This window comes from Myxocyprinus asiaticus, chromosome 36 (assembly GCF_019703515.2).
Source record: "Myxocyprinus asiaticus isolate MX2 ecotype Aquarium Trade chromosome 36, UBuf_Myxa_2, whole genome shotgun sequence".
NCBI lineage: Eukaryota > Metazoa > Chordata > Actinopteri > Cypriniformes > Catostomidae > Myxocyprinus > Myxocyprinus asiaticus.
The window spans coordinates 12,822,944-12,845,574 of NC_059379.1; the positions used below are offsets into that span (position 1 = coordinate 12,822,944).

At 38.0% G+C, this 22,631-nt stretch overlaps 1 protein-coding gene across 6 annotated transcripts in view; it reads right to left on the minus strand.

Moving 5' to 3' along the window:
• LOC127426893 (RNA binding protein fox-1 homolog 3-like) overlaps nt 1–16,153 on the minus strand; it is a 630,672-nt gene extending 614,519 nt beyond the window's left edge. For all 6 annotated transcript variants that reach the window (XM_051674011.1, XM_051674009.1, XM_051674014.1 and 3 more), the window contains exon 1: nt 15,820–16,153. The gene's annotated coding sequence lies outside the window, so the exon portion shown is untranslated. The remainder of the gene's footprint in view (nt 1–15,819) is intronic.
• Between the last annotated feature and the right edge of the window lie 6,478 nt (nt 16,154–22,631).

A 22,631-nucleotide genomic window follows, 5' to 3' on the forward strand; every position in this document is an offset into this window, starting at 1 on the left:
GATGTGCCACCCCCTGCGGGGTTACGAGCCCACTCTACCAGGAGTGTGGCAGACTCCTGGGCCCTGGCCAGTGGAGCCTCTTTGGCAGACATCTGCAGAGCAGCGGGCTGGGCAACACCCAACAACTTTGCGAGGTTCTACAATCTCCGGGTCTCCGCGGTGTCTTCCCCTTGGGAGGGACACCTTCCAACGTAGACAATTATGGCTACCAGTCGGTTAACAAATTCCACTCTTTTTGGGGAGAAAAGAGAGGAAAAGAGGCCTCGACTGGGCTAGCCTGTCCCTATTGTTGGGCAGTTGACTTGTTCCTGTAGGACCGTTCGACGCTTATAAGAGCATTGGGGGAGGTTACATGACGGTCTGGTGCGATGGCTACGAGGCACACAGCGGTCTGCCCATCACACACACTTCATTGGCTTTTTTTCAAAAAAGCAGAGGTGTTTGGGGCTCCCAAGAGTGACCCCTAGTGTCACTACATCGACACAACATCTCGTTCCCTCCATCAGGGAATGGTGGTTACGAAAGTAACCAGGACGTTATACATATAAAGCTAACCCTATCCCTGAATTATTTTTTTTTATTATTATTATTATTATTATTATTTTGCATTTTTAGAATTAAAAAACAAAACATTATTTGTTTTTGTTTTTTTGTTTTTTAATGAATTAATTTTTCCAATTGATGATGTCCCTGAAATTCTCCAATGGGAGGTTTTGTAAGATTAAGCTAACTTCCTGGGACACTTTTATTTCCACTTAAGCACAGTTCGGCATGGCACGTTTATAAACTGTTCTCAGCCCAAAATGCTTGGCAAGGTTCTTGGCACCATACTCAAGCGTGCTGGTGGAATGGCTTTAGTCTCGACTCACGATCGTCAATTTACCCACGCCAAGGTAACTTTAGTTGTAGGTTTTAGTTATTTCTAGCCAGCCAAGTTCGGTAATATTTGTGTGAAGTTAAGTAAAGTTAATAAAAAAAAATTTATGTTTAGTGTATCTTCATGACTTTATGAAGATGGCTTAACTAGTATTGTAGCAAACATTTATTTTTCTACATGCCTTTTTTGTCATGGAAGTAGATTGCTAGCTCATTAAAACTCAAAATGTATCAATATATTCTCATTAACTATTTTGATATTATCCTTTTATTATATATTGTCTATAAATACTCTTTTTATCAAGTCTGAGAACTTTTAGCTTTGTGTATTCATGTCCGGTGGCATACACAACCCCTCCGCATAAGATGGTAAACCTCTCACCTTTTTCTCTTTACTTTCATTTTTGCAACATGGGTCATGTCTTTCCTGTGTCTTAGCAGAGTAAAACCAAGGGAAAAATACAGTCCTAAAAACTGGAATGTGCGATCTTCCTCCATAGCGCACTCACTCCAATGTTCAGCTCTCACGCCGTCACCAAAATATATATCTGTTACATACATTCTCCTGATTTCACGGCACAGTGGACAAAGAAACCATAACCATGCCAACTGGCTCGGATCAGCACAGAACAGCACGGTTTTGTAATGAGAGCTGTTCGGCCTGATAGTGGAAAAGCGGCTAATGTGTTAGGTCACTGTGGCTAGAGTGTGATTTTTTTGTTCTGGACACCTTTCTCTGTTTCTCTCTATCTCTCTCTCTCTCTCTCTTTCTCTCTCAGTTAACACACACACACACACAGTCCATTTTTCAACGTTCACAATGTGTAATGCTCTTAACAGTAACTATGGGTCTCTAGAGTGTTAAAGGCCAGACCTGCCTGCCATCCGGGGAAGGGACGGTCCAATGGAGTATGGAATCTGCCTGCAGAAGCACTGGCCGCTGACTGCTTCTCATGCTGGGGCGGGTCAAACCATGCATACTCTACCAACCTGACCATCTGTCCTCCCATGTACTGAGCTAGACTTACAACTCACAGATGTTAAAGGCGTTTATGGCATGAGAGGCCAAATTGAGCACACCTTTATAACTCTATACCTTTGTCAAAATGATATGGTAGATTGCAGCTCTGTTCAAAACCATATAGTGAGCTGCCTATGTAGGCAGCATTTTAAGGGTCCAGACACAAAGGCTGTTGCAAAAAGTAGATGTAGATATCTACTTTCGGCCTACTTCTAAGGCAGCACTTCAAAATCGCTTTTAAAGTTGTTTATAAATATAATTCAATCAATACTAAAAAGTTTCAATTTTTTTTTTTTTTTTTCAATTAACAACTTATGAGGTTTCATTTCAATTGGGATGTTGCCTTGTGAGGTAATATGTTAATACTCATTTGATGCAGTCAGTCTGACTAAGAAGCAGACCTGTTGTTGATTTTTATTGGTCATAAGCTACTAAACGTTATCCAGCCAAGGACTATTTCTCATATTCCTGTAAATATTGCTGTTTGATTAATATCAACGACAGGCATATAACCAGCAGCAGATCTATTAGGTTGTATTTACACATTGCACACATTTTTCTAATTAAGATATACGATTTTTGCCCTATCTGCATACAATCTACATTAACTGCAGTGTTTACATTAATATCATGCAAGATGGTGCAAATTTCTGTCCCGTCTCTTAAACTCTCTACTCAATGAGGCGTCTACAGTATCTTTACTAAGTGGTTGTGGTTGTACCTCGTGCTGCGAAACTCACACAAGATTCACCCTATCCCCTAAACCTCCCTTACCATTTCGACATAACCATCCAACCAACAAACAAACATTATTTTTATTTTTTTCACCATACGATGCCTTCATATACTGTAAGTGCCAGTCAGGTCTTTTACCAACTAATACCAGTTCACCCATTTTCTTCCATCTTACCTAAGGAATTTTTTTTTTTAATTAAATCTCCCTATCTTTCTACCACAGCCCTCTGAAATTCCCGCCACGACCGTACAGCAGATCATGCCAACGCGAAAGCCGTAGCCCCCGTCCTTATTACAGCGGCTTCCACAGCACTCTAATCACTGTCACCAGACCTGGCACAGAGAAAGAGAGAGAGAAAAAGAGAGAGTGACAGTGCTCGTTAATGGCCAGGGTCTGTGTGTCCACGACAGCTGCTGTTTAACTAGCTTTTCCACCTGTTTTGGTGGATTCGGGCTATGCAGGAGTGTCTCTATGGGGGCCAGAGGCAACCGTAACCCCTCCCTTGACACACAATGATAACCAGAGCTCTCACAGGACTGGTGGGGCCCTGGACACACATACACTCAGACACACACACACACACACATGAAATCCAACATCAAATGGACTGTGGATAAAGCTAGTCTTTCCCCCAGCCAGTTTGCTTTTTTATTTCCTCCCTCTGTGAAGGGGAGGAAATGGTTGGCTAAGCTGCCTTTTGTCAGGGCATTTCAGAGGCACAGTCTGACCATTGGTTCCTCAAGCTGCGGAACATAGTTTAGGAAGCAGTTTGCACATTCAGTAGGAAAGATATGACCCCTAACCAGGTGCTGCTGTGATGTTTTCTCGCCTTATGATGTCATATACAGTATTTTGCCCACTTTTCACTTTATAACATGCATTGTGAAGTATAGGGAGGGTTTTTGACAGTGAAGACTCACAGATAGCACTAGAATTATCCAGTATGGAACCACACAATCTCTTTGAGTCTGAATATCAAAGCCACTCCTTGGAGGGCATGGATTCAACTGCACTGTTCTTGGCAGTGACATGTAAATGCTGCCTAACTGAATACTGGGGATTACATGAGAGCTGTCATGAACACACTTTGCCAAAGGTTGTTGCTGCTGGAAGATGCATTTTTAAAGCCTTACTTTGAGCTTGCCTCTCTTTTAACTTTCCAAATTTGATGGGATAACAATGACTGACAATGATCAAAGAATTTCGGTGACAACATCATTGGCTAGCTTAAAGGGGACATATAATGCAAAATCCACTTTTTAAATTTTTTTGAACATAATTATGTGTCCCCAGTGTGTGTGTAGACAACCACAAAATATGGTAAAAGACCATGCCCTCATTTCTTTCCTTTCCACATAAAAAAAACAGTGTCTCCAAGTGAGCCGTTCAGGTTTGCAGCCCTTTATGACGTCAGAAGGGGAAAGGTACCGCCCACGGCTGGCAAAGAGATTCGCCCGAGTAGCTTAGATCTGCCCTCATTAAAACCTGAGCAAGCAGCGCTCAGTCCGCCATATTTATCTCCTCGCTAGAGCCGCTTGTGCTAACTCGGACTGCTTCATCAATAATGGTCAACACAAGGCTGGATTTGCTTCAAAGTTAAGGATCAAGGATGGATCGATACCAGCTCTTCATGACCAAACTTCAGATTTGCAAGTCGTAAGTTTCGCACTTTAAACTTTTTTAATGTTTGCCATTTGGCTTTCTGAATTTGCTTGTTTGCTGGTTGCGTGAAAAAAGCTTGTCGTGAAAACATAGTGCTTTGTGTAATGTAGCAACTAGTCCCTAAGTACATTGGCAGCCAAAAGTTTGGAATAATGTACAGATTTTGCTCATATGGAAAGAAATTGGTACTTTTATTCACCAAAGTGGCATTCAACTGATCACAATGTATAGTCAGGACATCAATAATGTGAAAAATTACTATTACAATTAAAATTAAAAAAAATAATAATAATAAATGCCAGAACTTCTTAACCTGTTGATGTGCATGCCCCCCAGAACTAATGTCACTTTGCTTACAGTAAATTAGTTCACATATACTATACAGTCTAGTCAAAAAAGAGTTAATAATGTTGACACATTATAAAGATGTATAATTTGTCAACATTATGAACAATTTTGAACAGCACACTATATGGTAAATGTGAACTGATTTAAGCAAAGTAAAGTCAAACCCATGGGTGGGTCAATGAGCATCAACAGGTTTAAACTACTTCAAAGATTTCTCATCCAAAAATCCTCTACGTGCAGCAATGACAGCTTTGCAGATCCTTGGCATTCTAGCTGCCAATTTGTCCAGATACTCAGGTGACATTTCACCCCACACTTCCTGTAGCACTTGCCATAGATGTGGTTGTCTTGTCGGGCACTTCTCACGCACCTTACAGTCTAGCTGATTCCACAAATACTCAATGGGGTTAAGATCCATAACACTCTTTTCCAATTATCTGTTGTCCAATGTCTGTGTTTCATTGCCCACTCTAACCTTTTCTTTTTCTGTAGTGTTGAGTTCGAGTCCACCTTAGTCAAGTCCGAGTCAAGTCCGAGTCTTTAAACAATCGAAGTCCAAAAGGGGCCGAATGAATCTGTTCATGAATCTAAATTAAAATTGTAACCGTAAACTCAACATCAATATTTTACGTTTATTTTAAACTTCACAACTAAGACAGTTTGACACAGTTGACAGTTTGTCAATATAAATGTAATAAAAACACCTCTGTTGCCTTTCATATATATTTTATGATTAGTATCCTGCTGAACAAACTTCAAAGTGGTTTCAGAATGAAATTTATCATATTATATGTTGCTTTTTCCCCTCCACTCAAACATACACTAAAGAAACATACACAATTTGTCAATTCAATTTAATTTAGCTTTATTTAAAATTATTCCTATCTAAATAAATAATAGTCTATACTGAGATTTCTTTCTGAATCTTTTCTCTCTATCTGCCGACTGATTCGGGAAAATACAGTACATACAAATGAGTCATCACAGTAGTAATTAGCACTTGCTGAGAAGTTATGTCTCACGATTTGACTGCAAATGCTACATCCAAAAACACTGGAAAAGCCCACTGATAATATTAGGGCCATGTCGCCACGGACTTGACTTTCTAGTTAATTTGTGGGAAACCACACAATGCAGGGCAGTTCTGCGCGCTGCTCGTGCACATAAGTCCCTGATGTGTCCGTGTGCGTCTCACAGCTGCTGCCACAGAAGATTAAAAAAAATAATAATAATAATTGATATTTGCTTGAGCGGCAGCCACGTTGGTCTGCAATCAGTCTGAAATCTTTAAATACCAACCAAAGAAATTTTTATTGAGCTCTTCTTTAACTGCAAAAACATGGAGAAAAATTATTTTGAGTCATAAATTTAACAGAATTGTCTTTCAAAAGGCTAAAAAAAGATGTGCATAAGATACCTGGTGGTTTACAATAAAAATAAAATCAAAATGTAAAATAAAAACGTCATAACCAACTAATTCATCAAGTTTAGATTCATACACAAACTCGAATAATACATTTATTTTATATCTTTATATTTATTAACTTATAAACAAAACATTTCACCGCCCAAAATATCCTAATATTTTATTGTGCATGGTTGGATATACTGAAAATAGTAAATCAGTAATAATAGGTACTGTTTATCTGTTTAGAGTTGCTGTCTGCTTTAGCAATAACACTTTTTTTCCTGACTATTTAAAAAGTTACACAGTTAATTCATCAAGCTATTATGGACCAGTTCACGCTGACAACACTGCATGGACCACAAGAGACTAAAGAAGCCTACATGTGTAGATACATTACACCTAAAAAGACTTAATATCCAATATTACTACTATATTTATGTCTTTTTATTTCGAAATGCTGTTTTTAGTAAACCATGAGAGACATGATATGGGTGACTTGACTCAATGTTGTCAGGTCCCGTGTCATGTGAAACTGCCTTGTTTAGTTTCTATTACGTTGGATACATACCCGTCTTTATGTTTTCGTCATGCCAGCCACCTTGGTAGTCGATGTTATACAGTAGTCTCTGTAGTAACATTCAAGCGTATTTGTTGATTGATGTGTGTGACAGGGTGCGTGTATGTGTGTGTGCATGTGTTTGCTTAAACACAGTGAAACAACTCTGGCTACTTCTATGACTTCAGGGGCTAATACAGCTGCATGCAGACAGAGATGTGTTCATTCATTTCTGTTTTGTTATTTTTTATTTTTTTCATTGCATCACAAATGTCATGGACTCGGCTGGAAAAAGGGTAAACAAAGCAGCCTAATAATTTTCTGTTTAGGCCTATAAATATATATTACAAAATTAAGTAAAAATAAAGTTACTCATTTTATCCAAAGAATTCATAAAAATTCTATTTAATAGAGGTATCGATATTGGTATCGATATTGGTGATACTGGCCTAAAAGTACTCGGATTGAAAAGAAAATAAGTGGCATTGCCCATCCCTAATGTAGAGACAGTGCTCAGTGTCACTCACACAAACTATAAACATCATCGGGGTAACACGTGTGAAATTAAAATTATGCAATAAACATTAACTAAACTACATCAAATATAACACAGAACACCCCAAATTACATAACTGATATTAAAAATAAGAAGAAACATAACTATTCCCGTAAAATATAGTGAAATGTAATGGGTCACACAGGGAATTCTGGGAATGCACGATTATTGATTTTTTCAGTGATTTTAACAGTAATTTACCATACAAAGTACTCTGTTGCCAAATGTACTCTCTTGTTAAACATACTATAAATTTTTACCTTTAATTATATGGGGAAATCATACATTTTGCATCTAAAATCTTTTTTTACATGTATTTTCTTTTTAAATATATTATAAGTTTTACTGTATATTTCAATATAACTACCTGTTAACCAATGAAAAAAAAATTTTAGTGTAACATTTTTACAGTCTTTTACTGTTAAAATTACGGACATTATTTACAGTGTAGAATTCAATGAAGCCGTCAGCTGAGGACATGTGAGGCGTCTATTTCTCAAACTAGAGATTCTGATGTGCTTATCCTCTTGTTTAGTTGTACATCTGGCCTTCCACATCTCTTTCTGTCCTTGTTAGAGTCAGTTGTCCTTAGTCTTTGAAGACTGTAGTGCACACCTTTGTATGAAATCTTCAGTGTTTTGGCAATTTCAAGCATTGTATAGCATTTATTCCTCAAAACAATGATTGACTGACGAGTTTCTAGAGAAAGCGGTTTCTTTTTTGCCATTTTTGACCTAGTATTGACCTTAAGACATGTCATTCTATACTGCATGCATATACATGCATACTGTGGCAACTCAAAAACTAACACAAAGACAATGTTAAGCTTCATTTAACAAACCAAATAGCTTTCAACTGTGTTTGATATAATGGCAAGTGATTTTCTAGTACCAAATTAGCAATTTAGCATGATTACTCTAGGATAAGGTGTTGGAGTGATGGCTGCTGGAAATGGGGCCTGTCTAGATTTGATCAAAAATGACTTTTTTCAAATAGTGATAGTGCTGTTTTTTATATCAGTAATGTCCTGACTATACTTTGTGATCAGCTGAATGCCACTTTGGTGAATTAAAGTACCAATTTCCTTCCGGAACAGCAAAGTCTCTACATTATTCCAAACTTTTGGCCGCCAGTGTACCTTATTCCATAACAATGAAGCTGTAGCTCTGTTTCGGTTACGATATAAACTGATTGCCGTCTTCCACAGTCCCGCTTGAGTGGTCATGCAATGAAGATTTTCCGTGTAATAAAACCGGTCATTATTTCAAAAACGATTATGAAATGATAGTGGTAATTTCCACAACTATAGCTGTTTTTCATATTTCATAACTCAACCTTTGTTATGCACAATACAGTAAGATGATTGACTTAGTGTGTTCTCCGTGTTATTTCTAATTTTTTAACTGTTTATGTTCCCCTGCATTGTTGTCGCCGGGGTATTCATGGCACCAGCAGGAAAGGCACAGCCCACTTCCAGAAAGGGGTGTGGGGAGCAGCAGCTCCTTTGTATTTAAAGCTACAGACACTAAAACAGCCCGTTTGGAACAGGGCTACAAAACAGGGGTATAAAGGCATGGTAGAATAAATGATCTGTGAGGTATTTTGAGCTGAAACTTGACAGACACATTCTGGGGACACCTGAGACTTATATTACATAGTATAAAAAGGGGCATAATATGTCCCCTTTAAATTTTAAACAAGTGTGGGATGCACAGTTAAGGCTACAGACATGCTATACTGAACAAAGTCTAGATTCTTGATTAAATCTTGACTCTTAATAAAACCAAAGAAGCACAAACATCTCCATTCTAGCTAAATTTCTATTACAGTTGACTTGTTTTGCCAGTTAGTGTAATAAGTAAGGGATAACGTACATTCAGCTGGTTAATTGCAAAATATACTGACAAGGTGATCGGAGTGACCCCTCATATTATCCTAGGGGTTTATTTTTGTGATAATGACCGGCTGGCTGTACATTATCCCACATATTACACAGCAACTTATCAAATAAATAAATAAAATTAACATGAAATTTTAATTAAGAGTTAAATTATATTATGTAAAAAGAAAGAGAGAGCAGAGTGCTACAGTATGAGTGACATTAAACTAGAGCTGTTTAAGAGATTTGTTGCCAGGATCAACATTGTAATATACAGTTTAGTGTTCATTTTACAAAAATATTTGACCACAATGAAGTGATTGACCAATCATAATGAAGTATTCCAGAGTAATAAAGAACAAAAATACAGTATACTGTAAACAGATTTCCAATAAAGTCCACCATTTAGCTTGCACTGAAATATGTTTGCAAATATTTGTAACAGGTGCTCACTGGTATGAATGCTTTGAGTGACAGCAGTTCTGGTGGCTTTCTAAATAGACAGATGATCAAACAGAAGGCCTTTAACGCAAATCCATCCAAAAGTATTAGCAGCATGACGGGCTACGACAAGAAGATGAGTCACTTTTTCCGGACCCACCAATCACTCTGAACTTGAAACACAAATCTTGTGTCCTATCTAAAGATGTTTTAGGAAAGGAATTAACAAAAACAGCAATCCTCAACAGATCATGTAACGAAGGTATGTCTGCTGTACGCAGGTACTGTAGCCCATGAGGTCCGCCGTCAAGCCTTTGGTTTGTAGTTGCAACAAAACTGCAAGTTTTTGAATTTTAAAATCCTCCTATCCCAACTTAATATGCAGAGACAACTATAAGTAAGCCAAATATTGATTTCCCTTCCCTGTTTGAGGCAGGATTAGGGTTTGATCTGTTTGTCCAACAGATGGAAGATGGGGTAAGTGTTCAGGAAACTTATTTGAAAACAGTCATTATTTTGGCTGTTTTGCTGTCACTAGTGGTGTAGAAATTACTTAAAGGGATTAAAGGGATAGTTCACCTAAAATGAAGATTCTCTCACCCTCATGCCATCCCAGATGTGAATAACTTTCTCTCTTCTGCATAACACAAATTATGAAGAATATTTAAGAATTATGAAGAATATTTCAGCTCTGTAGGTCCATACAATGCAAGTGAATGAGTGCCAACATTTTTAAGCTCCAAAAAACACATAAAGGCATTCGAAAAGTAATCCATACAGCTCCAGTGTTTTAATCCATATTTTCAGAAGTGATGTGATAGGAGTGGGTGAGAAAAATATCAATATTTAAGCACTTTTTTGCTTGAAATTCTTCTCCCTGCCCAGTAGGGGCGATATGCATTAAAAATGTGAATCACCAAAAACGCAAGAAGAATGTGATAGTGATCTGTTTCTTACCCACACTTATCATACTGCTTCTGAAGATATTGATTTAACCACTGGAGTCGTATGGATTACTTTTATGCTGACTTATGTGATTTTTGGAGCTTCAAAATTTTGGCACCCATTTACTTGCATTGTATGGAACAAAATAGTTGATAAATTATTCTAAAAAAAATCTTCATTTGGGTTCAGCAGAAGAAAGTCATACACATCTGGGATAGCATAAGGGTAAGTAAATGATGAGAGAATTTTCATTTTTAGGTGAACTATTCCTTTAAAAGCATGCATTTTAATATTCTGTACTGGGTTAATCAAGAGTTGATTGAGAGTTTATAAAATAAACTGCAGTTTAGTGGAGATTTAGAGTAAAAAAAATACTTTTTTATCTTTTTCTCACAAACACCTATTATATCGCTTCTGAAGATCTGGATTTAAACACTGGTTTCATATGGATTATTTTTATGTGTCCTTTATGTGATTTTTGGAGGTGCAAAGGTCTGATAACCATTCACTTGATTGTTTGGACCTACACAGCTGAGATATTCTTCTAAAAATCTTTGTTTGTGTTCTGCTGAAGAAAGAAAGTCATACACATCTGGGATGGCATGAGGGTGAGTAAATGTGGAGAGAATTTTTATATTTGGGTGAAGTAGTACAGCATTGGTGTGAATAAGACACAAATGAATATAATCATGGATTTCAAAATATTGTGATACAAACAGGGACAAAAGGTATAACAAATGTAAAAAGAAGACAGTGTGAGTTGAGAACTGGTGTGTGGGGGGGGGGGGGTAGAGGTAGCAGATCTGAGTGTGACAGATTTATCTCCCCTCGCTCAGGCTGGATGAGAGGGGCTCATAAATAAACAGGGAGAAGGGAGAGAAAGCTCTCCATTGAACATAAACAAGTAGGTCCTTTAGTCCTGCATCAGTCACTCGCTGGGCTACTGTGACAGCAAGGGGTCCAAGGTGAGGTCAGGGTGGTTTCTTTTAGCCCTGGACTCATGCTGCTCAGTCACATTCAGCTAACACATCATTAGGTTCAGATTATGAACGAATATTGAGGGAAAAGCTCCAATTTGCCAATATGTGAATTCCACCAGGACAGATATTCCGCATGTGCATTTTCACACTACTTGCATGATTTATGTACTACTACAGGGAAGAGAAGGGCTTTGTTTATACTCCAGCATAATATACCAGGTTGATAATATACCACAACGTAAAGAATAATAAATGTACATATGGTTGTTTTTCATGCTTTTTGTATTGATAGGGCAGTGAAGGAGTTTGGGAAAGTAAGGGGGAGAGAGGGTGTGGAATTGAGACAGTCTGGACTTCATCGCAGGAATGCTATGGCCCTTACCATTATACCGCCTGTTTATGGCCAAAAACAGCAGATGGAGCAAAGTAAAGACTGTATAATTGGAGATGTCAGATTGCATCCCACACTTGGACTTGGTCATTTTAGTTAATTGCTTAGAACTTTGATGAAATAATTTTTGGAAATGTCTATATATATATATATATATATATATATATATATATATATATATATATATATATATATATATATATAAATTAATGGAAACATATTTTTAAAATCAAGGCAACTGGAAAAGTGGCAGGTCCCTGTTGCTCCTTATGGCCATGTTTATTGTTTTGTTTTTTGTTTTTTAATCAATAGTTTATTCACAATTCAGGATTTTTCCACAGACCCCCTGGCAATCTGAGACTCTGGCTATTTACCTAGTCAAACACAAAAATATATTTTACTTCCATCACATTTAGCTGTCAACAGGAATAATAATAAATAAAAACCCTGAAAAACAACCCCCCCTAAAAATTAACAAATTATGCTTGGCAAGAATAGAGAATCTTTATTGAAAGTGACCAGACTTTTTTTAAGTCATATTTCAAATCATTCATTTGTTGAGTCTGAGTATGACTCACTTCTTTAACAACTAAATATTGTGTAAATGAATTGGTCTTTAGCCAAATGCAAACCCTACTTGAACTGGAGGACTGCGAGTCCAGTTTCCTGGTGTGATAAGGGAATCTATTTGGCACCAGTTCTGACATGTCTTTGTTAGTTTAAATCTATTCATCCTTGCTCTTTGACACTCCTACACAAAAGTAATTCATTATTTATAGTATTATACCACTGCCATAATAGCTATATATATATATATATATATATATATATATATATATATATATATATATATATATATATATATATATATATATTTTTTTTTTTTTTTTTTTTTTAATTTTATTTATTTTATTTTATTTTTTTTACACAACAATATGCTTAGAATAGATTTGAAAAGTGTGGGGTATAGAAAAAGGCCCAGGTCTTTGAAAAGTAATGATCTCCCAAATAGAATGTAGAAAAAAAGTGCAATTATAATTGGTTGCTAGATCCTACTTTCATGCATGTATATGGTGGACTGTAAAAAGGTGATAAAAAACCTATGTCCTTTACACATCACTACTGCAGCGCTAGATATGTGACAGCTTTCAAAATTGGTAGAGAACCATCTGCAATATAAACCTTGGCATTGGTTTTAAAAACCTAAAAGTCATCACTAGCATTTATGATACAAATTATAATTTCAGTGTTGCTCATTCTGACAGGAGCCATCAACACAAATTACATCAACAAAAAAGTACAAATCTCACATTGTGATAGAGTAAAAATTTTGCCAATTTTGCAAAATCCAGTAAATTACTAAAAAGCTAATTTCATAATATAGCGCCACTCTTCGGTAACATATGGATAAATTAAATCTGCACTCACAAGCTGTGAACCTTTCTGACCATGTGGTTCACACATTTCATGCCATTTTTCATGTGACATGTGTCTCAGCAGGACTTTGTCATCATATGGAGAAACGGCACAGTCGACACGCCTCTAATGGTGAAATGACACGAACACATACACAGAAAGATCAGGAAAAAAAGCAGAGAGCTCAATTAGCTGCCAGGAGATTTTTGGTTCTACTAGACTGTGATAATAGTAGTAGAGTAGTACTTTAATAGTTCTTATGTGCCATTTATGTATAAGTACTGTGGAATTCACAGACCTCTCGGATGCAGAACTGTAAACAAAACATATAGCTTAAGTTCAAGCAGTATAGAAAGCGTCTGAGCTTTGAAGTGTAATAAATACAAAGAAATACAACCAAAAGACAACATAACAATAGACAAATGAAGTTGGATGAAAGTATATATATAAAAACTAGACCTCTGTGTAGACTAGGTTCTTAACTGGTGGGTATTCTAATAGGGTCATAGACAGCTGGGGGGAAAAAAAACAATGCGAAATAATAAAATGCTACTAGCATTATAAACTTGCAAATTTAGAATAGCAAAATAAATAGGCTAATCAACTTTTAAAGTGAGATAAACACGTTTCCTAATTCTTACATATTTAGTTGTTCATGTCAAAGACTGTGTGTCCAATCAAACTATACAGCACAATTTGAACTTGGTAATATCGGCAATACTAATACAATATTCAGCCCATGTGTTCGGCTGGTAAAAGGCACTTTTGCTCTACTTTATGCATTTACAAAAAAATATATGTTTTTTTTGTTCTGTTGTTCTGTTCTTCCAATTTGATGTCAATATTATCACATATCAATAACTATCTAAGGTGCAATGTTCAGGTGTGTAATGGAGAAAGGCATGGCTATTAGCTATTATATGGAATAAGCAAACTGCACTTGCAAAGCAACTGTTCTTCAGTCTGCCAGTCTTTGCTTTGATGGCATATACATTAAGCATTAGTTATACATATCTTCAGAGACTTTCCAAAGACGTGAGTAAATTCTATGAGTAAATCTTAAAAAAGTTAGAATATTTTAAAAGAATTGTATACATTACCTGAAAAATTATGAATATATGTTACCTGTTCCATTACAAATTTCACACAGCTTCCACAAAAACATTTTGACTTTTGGTCTAAGCTTTCTAACAATATAAACAGCAATGCACAGTCCAATATCCTAACAATATACTCCAAACTACTGTCAAGTTATAATCGTTTAAATGTTGGCTGACTTAATCATTTCAAGGCTTTCCTTTTTTTTTACTTTAGTGCATAAAACTCAAAATGTGTCTCTGGGACAAAATCACTCAAAATGATGGAGCAGGTCACACATATACGCTTTATTATGTTTACCATCATTGCCACCAATATATATTTCTTTCACAAACCTCATATATACTTCTATAACATTTTAAATAGATTACTCTTCCTAACAACTCCTGAAATCCATTTTTTATAGGCTTTACTTTGTTTCCTGACTGTTCACAGGCTAAGGGTAACACTGTGTTCTCGCTTTAGTTGTCAGATATGTTACACTACTTGAGCAAACCGTCACAAGCAAGCCGAATGTGACACGCTGTTCTCTGTCTCACCGACTGTATCTATTATTCTCTCTCACTCTCTGTTCGGTCATCCGAAGAGGAGGCAAACATATCATTTTCTTACTCGTCCAACATGCAAACAAAAGTGAAACACTGTCCTATGATGCAGCATTCAGTAAAGGCTGATGCATGAAAAGATATCGTTCAACATATGCAAATGTTAAAACAATAAATGTCCAATTATCTGAATGGAATGTGAGTTAGACTATACAACAATACACAACAGATTTCATTTTAATATATCTATATCTCTCTGTTAAATGAAAAGTATGCATAAAAAATACATTAAACAGCTCTGTGAAAGAGACAAGATACTCTTTTAAAAGGGTGAAAAAAGTAAGGAGTCTGAAGTATCCAAACTGCACAATAGCACCACTACACACACTGTCCTTCAAAATGTGATAAAGAAATATGGATGAAGCGCTCTGAAATGATGTCTTGTTTTATTTCCAATTTCAACTGTGTTTTTTACCCCGCTCTGCCTTCAATTCTATATAAATGCAAGGATGTGTAATACAGCGGTGACAGCATGACAGATAAGTGCCCTGTTTCCAGGACAAAACGAAGAGTGGGGTGTACTTTTGAATAACACGTGAGAAAATTCATCTTCATACACAGTTTGGAATGTGTTAAGTACCACTTAAATTCAATAAACCACTGTGACAATAAACACTCATCACAATGCCAGAGGATATTTGTTCCATTAGAATGAAACAAATCATTCAGTGTGAATCTAAACGACCAGTTTCTCCTCTTGATCCAAAGCGCCAATCATAGTCTTATCGAATGTTAAAAAACAAATAGCATTTTTAAAAAATGCTGTTACATGAAAAAGGTTCACAAAAACAAATCAAAATATCATACATTTTTGAAAATGTATATGCCATTTCCATGCATGTGTGAGTGTGTCAGCATGGTTGTGAGTGTGGAAGTAAAAGTAAGAGACTTGTGTACTCACAGAGCTGTCAGGTCACTCAGATCTGGTGCTGTATCACACGCTCATCCCTTCAATGTTTATCCCACCATAGGACAGAGAGAAAGAAAGAGAGAGAGGAGTGGGAGAGAGAGATAGAGAGGGTATTTCCTTTTCTCCACCTCTATAAACACAAGTACAACTGGAAAAAGGAGTGAGAGAGTGAAAGAACGTAAGAGAAAGAGAGAAAGTAGGATGGTTTTCGAAGCGATCAGCTTGCTGGTCCTTGTAGAATGCGGGCATTAGATTCAGTAGCGCTGCTGCTTTGGTGTTTTGTGCGTGTCTTCGCACATAGCCGAGAGCCCAGAGCGGTCAACCACACGCGTCTGCGGTGTGTGTGAATGTGTGTTTATGTTCACACATGCAGGGTGTGTGTGTAGTGGGTGTGTGTTGGGGGGGTGCTTTGGCTTTCACTCACTGGCTTCTCCTTACACTCTAAAAAGACATGAAAGATAGAGTGAGAGAGAGAGAGAAAGGGAGAGGATACAGAGATGAGGGTGGGAGGGATGGACCGAGAGAAAAGAGGAAGGAGGAGGAGGAGAGTGAGAATGCGGAGGTGGAGAGGATGCACTGACAGTTTCATGCGAGCCCTTCTTGGAAGGCTCCAACTGCTAACGCAGGCTGACAGGTACTGAACGAAAGAGATGAGAGGCAGCTATAGCCCCCTTTTCATTTGCACCATCGCTCCCTCAATCTCTAATCCACACTAAATTTATACCATCTCTCTGACATAAAACATGCAGACACACATGCATGTTCACCAATCATTTGTCTTTTACTGTACCAGTGCATGCATTCAGGAATAAAAGCATGCATATGTTTAAAATTTTTGATTTTTGATCGCCATGCAAATAGACCAAAAACATTGTTTGATTTTTACAATGGAAATTTGGCATAAGAAAATATTTGTACTGTATTAATTGGTCTGAGAAATCTATACATTTTCAAATGAATATGTTTTTGTTTCAATTGTTTTAATTGTAAATATATATACTGTATATATACAGTATAGTACTCACCGACTACTTTATTAGGTACACCCGTACACCTACCTATTCATGCGATTATCTAATCAGCCAGTCATGTCTAGTCATTTAATTCCGGGAACGCGGAGGAGCATAAACAAGCCAGTTGTGCCCTCCGAACAGCAAAACGCCAGTACAGGAGCAAGATTGAAGGACAGTTTAACACCACCAACTCTAGAAGCATGTAGTAGGGAATTAACATCATCACAGACTTTAAAGGGAATAAAAACTCCGCCATGAACATCGCTGCCTCTCTCCCGGATGAGCTAAATACTTTTTATGCTCGTTTTGAGGGAAATAACACCGCCCTCGCGGAGAGAGCTCTCACGGCCGAAGCTACAGAGGTTAGTTCACTCTCCGTCTCTGTAGCAGATGTAACCCGATCCTTCCGACGGGTGAATATCCGCAAAGCTGTGGGCCCAGGCGGCATTCCGGGCCACGTCATCAGAGCGTGCACAAACCAGCTGGCTGGTGTTTTTACAGACATTTTCAACCTTTCCCTCTCTTTGTCTGTAGTCCCCACATGCTTTAAAAAATCCACCATTGTGCCTGTTCCAAAGCAATCCAAAATAACTTGCTTAAATGACTGGCGTCCTGTTGCTCTGACCCACATCATCAGCAAATGCTTTGAGAGACTAATCAGAGATTACATCTGCTCTGTGCTGCCTCTCTCTCTTGACCCATTGCAGTTTGCTTACTGCAACAACCGCTCCACTGATGATGCCATTGCATCTACAATACACACTGCTCTCTCCCACCTGGAAAAAAAGAACACTTATGTGAGAATGCTGTTTGTAGACTACAGCTCAGCATTCAACACTATAGTGCCCTCCAAGCTAGATGAGAAACTCCGGGCTCTGGGCTTAAACAGCTCGCTGTGCAGATGGATCCTGGACTTCCTGTCAAGCAGACGCCAGGTAGTTAGAATAGGCAGCAACATCTCATCACTAACCCTCAACACTGGAGCCCCACAGGGTTGTGTTCTCAGCCCACTACTGTATTCCCTGTACACACATGACTGTGTGGCAACACATAGCTCCAATGCCATCATTAAGTTTGCTGATGACACGACAGTGGTAGGTCTGATCACTGACAATGATGAAGCAGCCTACAGAGAGGAGGTGCACACTCTGACACACTGGTGTCAGGAGCACAACCTCTCCTTCAACGTCAGTAAGACAAAGGAGCTTGTGGTGGACTTCAGAAGAAAGGACAGAGAACACAGTCCCATCACCATCAATGGAGCACCAGTGGAGAGAGTCAGCAGCTTCAAGTTCCTGGGTGTCCACATCACCGAGGAACTAACATGGTCCATCCACACTGAAGTCGTTGTGAAGAAGGCTCATCAGTGCCTCTTCTTCCTGAGATGGCTGAGGAAGTTTGGAATGAACCGCCACATCCTCACACGGTTCTACACCTGCACTGTAGAGAGCATCCTGACTGGCTGCATCTCTGCCTGGTACGGCAACAGCACCGCCCACAACCGCAAAGCACTGCAAAGGGTGGTGCGAACTGCCAGACACATCATCGGAGGTGAGCTTCCCTCCCTCCAGGACATATATACCAGGCGGTGTGTGAAAAAAGCTCGGCGGATCATCAGAGACTCCAGCCACCCGAGCCATGAGCTGTTCTCACTGGTACCATCAGGCATGCGGTATCGCAGCGTCAGGACCTGCACCAGCCGTCTCCATGACAGCTTCTTCCCCCAAGCAATCAGACTTTTGAACTCTTGATCTCCCACAATCAAAATACATCAGCACTGCACTTTATTACCCTTACTCTTATATCTCACACCGGACTGTCATAAATTATATTATTATTATATTATATTCTCTCTTAACAACTGACTATCAACCAACAGCCTGAATGTCAATACAGTACAATATTGTACATTCTATATATACTACTATATATACTTTTTTATATATTTTAATTTTAATTTTTTATTTTTATTGAATAATGTGTGTCTATATAGTGCGTATTTTATACTGTACAGTGTATGTTATTATTTGTATATTGTTGTGTGTAATTATGTGTATATCAGACTTTAAATTGTGCTGTGTTAATTTGATGTTATTGTAAATTGGTATATGTCTCATCACTGTCACGACTGCTATGTTGATCGGAACTGCACCCAAGAATTTCACACACCATTGCACTTGTGTATATGGCTGTGTGACAATAAAGTGATTTGATTTGATTTGATAAGTCGTGCAGATATGGGTCAGGAGCTAGTGTTAATGTTTACATCAACCATCAGAATGGGGAAAAAATTTGATATCAGTGATTACGACCATGGCATAATTTTTGGTGCCAGACAGGCTGCTTTGAATATATCTGTAACTCTCTGATCTCCTGGGATTTTCACACACAACAGTCGCTAGAGTTTACTCAGAATGATGCCAAAAACAAAAAACATCCAGTGAGCAGCAATTCTGTGGAAGACCACGTTGGGTTCCACTTCTGTCAGCCAAGAACAGAAAGCTGAGGCTGCAATGGGCACAGCAATTATTGACAGTTAAAGACTGGAAAATCATACTCTGGTCTGATGAATCTTGATTTCTGCTGAAGTACACAGATGGTAGGCCCACTGCAGAAGTGACAGATGTGGAACCCCACGTGATCTTCTGCTGTTGTAGCCCATTCACCTCAAGGTTTGACGTGTTGAGCATTCTGAGATGCTATTCTGCTCACTACAATTGTACAGAGGGGTTATCTGAGTTACCATAGACCAAAGTCATTTTTGATCAAATCTAGACAGGCACCAATTTCAGTTCAAAAAGGTAGTGGGCAGTGTGAGTGGGGTCCAGTTGAAAGCTATTTGGTTTGTTAAATGAAGCTTAACATTATCTTTGTGTTTGTTTTTGAGTTGCCACAGTATGCAATAGACTGGCATGTCTTAAGGTCAATATTAGGTCAAAAATGGCAAAAAAGAAACAGCTTTCTCTAGAAACTCGTCAGTCAATCATTTTGAGGAATGAAGGCTATACAATGCTTGAAATTGCAAAAAAACTGAAGATTTCATTCAAAGGTGTACACTACAGTCTTCAAAGACAAAGGACAACTGGCTCTAACACGGACAGAAAGAGATGTGGAAGGCCCAGATGTTCAACTAAACAAGAGGATAAGTACATCAGAGTCTCTAGTTTGAGAACAGATGCCTCATATGTCCTCAGCTGACAGCTTCATTGAATTCTACCCGCTCAACACCAGTTTCATGTACAACAGTAAAAAGAAGACTCAGGGGTGCAGGCCTTATGGGAAGAAAAAAAAAAAAGGCCACTTTTGAAACAGAAAAACAAAAAGAAAAGGTTAGAGTGGGCAAAGAAACACATACATTGGACAACAGATAATTGGAAAAGAGTGCTATGGATCTTAACCCCATTGAGCATTTGTGGGATCAGCTAGACTGTAAGGTGCATGAGATGTGCCAGACAAGACAGCCACATCTATGGCAAGTGCTACAGGAAGCATGGGGTGAAATGTCACCTGAGTATCTGGACAAACTGACAGCTAGAATGCCAAGGATCTGCAAAGCTGTCATTGCTGCAAGTGGAAGATTTTCTGATGAGAACTCTTTGAAGTAGTTCCCATTGTTCTGAAATTATTATTATTATTATTATTATTATTATTATTATTATTATTATTATTATTATTATTGTAATGGTATTTTTTCATGTTAATTATGTCATGACTATACATTGTGATCAGTTGAATGCCACTTTGGTGAATAAAAGTACCAATTTCTTTCCATAAGAGGTTTAAGTGGTTTACGAGGACTTTTTTTTAGGTTACAAACTGGTAATTCCAAGGCTATTATGCAATAAATGTGGTTTATGAGAACATTTCTAGTGTCCCCATAATTTAAATCGCTTTTTATTGAAAATGTAAAAATGCAGAAAGTTTTTTGTGAGCGTTAGGTTTAGGAGTAGGTTTTGGGTTAGGGGATATAATCTATAGTTTGTACAGTATAAAAATCATTATGTCTATGGAGAGTCCTCATAATGATAGCTGCACCAACATGTGTGTGTGTGTGTGTATATTCAGTATATATATATATATATATATATAATATCTTAAAGCTATTATTAACAAATGAAAGTAAAATTTAATTTGCTCATCCTGACTGCAATTGGTCACTCTAAGCTGTCAGCTCCAAACTCATCCCATTGGTTGAGCCAATTTTGCTGTGTCTGGCTGGTCGGGATGCTCAAATAAACAGAGTAATGTTTTAATAGCGCCACAGAGGCACAGTGCTTGCACTTTTTGGAAAAAATCAACCTACAAAGGCTCACTTATAGTGTTATAGTGGGATAGGAGAAAGTATTTTTACAATGAATAAAAAATACACATTTCATCTTTGCCTTTGTCATCTCCTGTACATGCATTATTTAGTAACCTTGTATGTACAGTTAAGTTTGTGATTGACAATAAACATACCAATTTTAATTAATGGTATTGGTGACAAGTGCCACAGAAATCTAAATTATAAATATTACAGAACCACAATTTGACCCATAAAGGTGTTATGTGTTGCTGTGATGGGAGAAGTCTTACAGTGATGGTGTAAATTAAGGATATAAATTGTGGAAATGTAATGGCAGCCCCATGGGACCCTGATTGCTCAGTGCTGTCAGGGTAGTCTACACTCCACTGATTTCAATTAAAAGCTAAATTAGCCATTTGAACTCTGATCCCAGCACTGTGATGTAATTCATGCCTTGCTTGCTATTAAAATGTTTCCAGTAAATATTAAGAGATGTCACATAAACAGGTTTTTATTAGGACACAGAGATGAAAGACCGGGGAGCTGAAGCCTGTCTAAATATGGTCTAGAATGTGTCCATCTCTCTGTCTACGGATAGCCAGTGAATCCCCACAGGACTCCTCCAACAACCTGATTAAATCATCTTCTTTGACGCCAAGAAGAGACACCACTTATCTAAATCAAATCAAGTCAGATGTTAAGCATGGATAAATTAATCTCTTAAAGGTGAAGTGTGTCATTTTTTCAATATTAGAATACTTTCTCCAATCCCAACTTAATATGTAGAGAACTTTAAGCTATTCATTGATTGATTTCTCTAAAATGTGTCCACACTCTTTTTAAAACATTGCTCTGTATGTTTGAGCATCTCGACCAGCCTAACATGGCACCATTGTCTCAACCAGTGGTGTAAGTCTCGGGTAGGGCTATCTGTTTGCTCGTCCAATAGCAGACAGGGAGAACATTCATGAAATTTTTCGAAAACAACCATTATTTTTGTAATTCCATTGATGATGCTAGTGGAGCAGAAATTACAGAACGTAATTCCCCTTTAAGTTCTTTTAAGAATGAAGCACTGAAGCACAGTCAACTTTCTATACACTTATACACACATACATAAGCACAATAAAACCCCATTCATGTCATTCATCCACTGTGTGGATTGTTACCAGTCAGCAATCATATCCTGTTAACGCTGTGGGCCTGCAATGAAACCCAAAGCCAGGGTCTGCCCACAGGATTTAAATTGTGATTTCCCCACTCTCAGCTGCCCTTCCCTCAGCCCCATCACTGGCACTCAGCACCTCCATTAACAGGTTCACGCAGGTGCCCTCAGTTTCCAGCGCACTGCTACACAAAGAATAACAATAGCCGACTTTATAGAGAGAATAATGGCATTAATAGCAGACTGCAACATCTCTCTTTGCTAATTGGCTTGTCTGCTAGCTGCCTCCACTCCAAGGGTCATGGGATTTTGTGGGTGGCATCTGTAAATAGTTAATCAG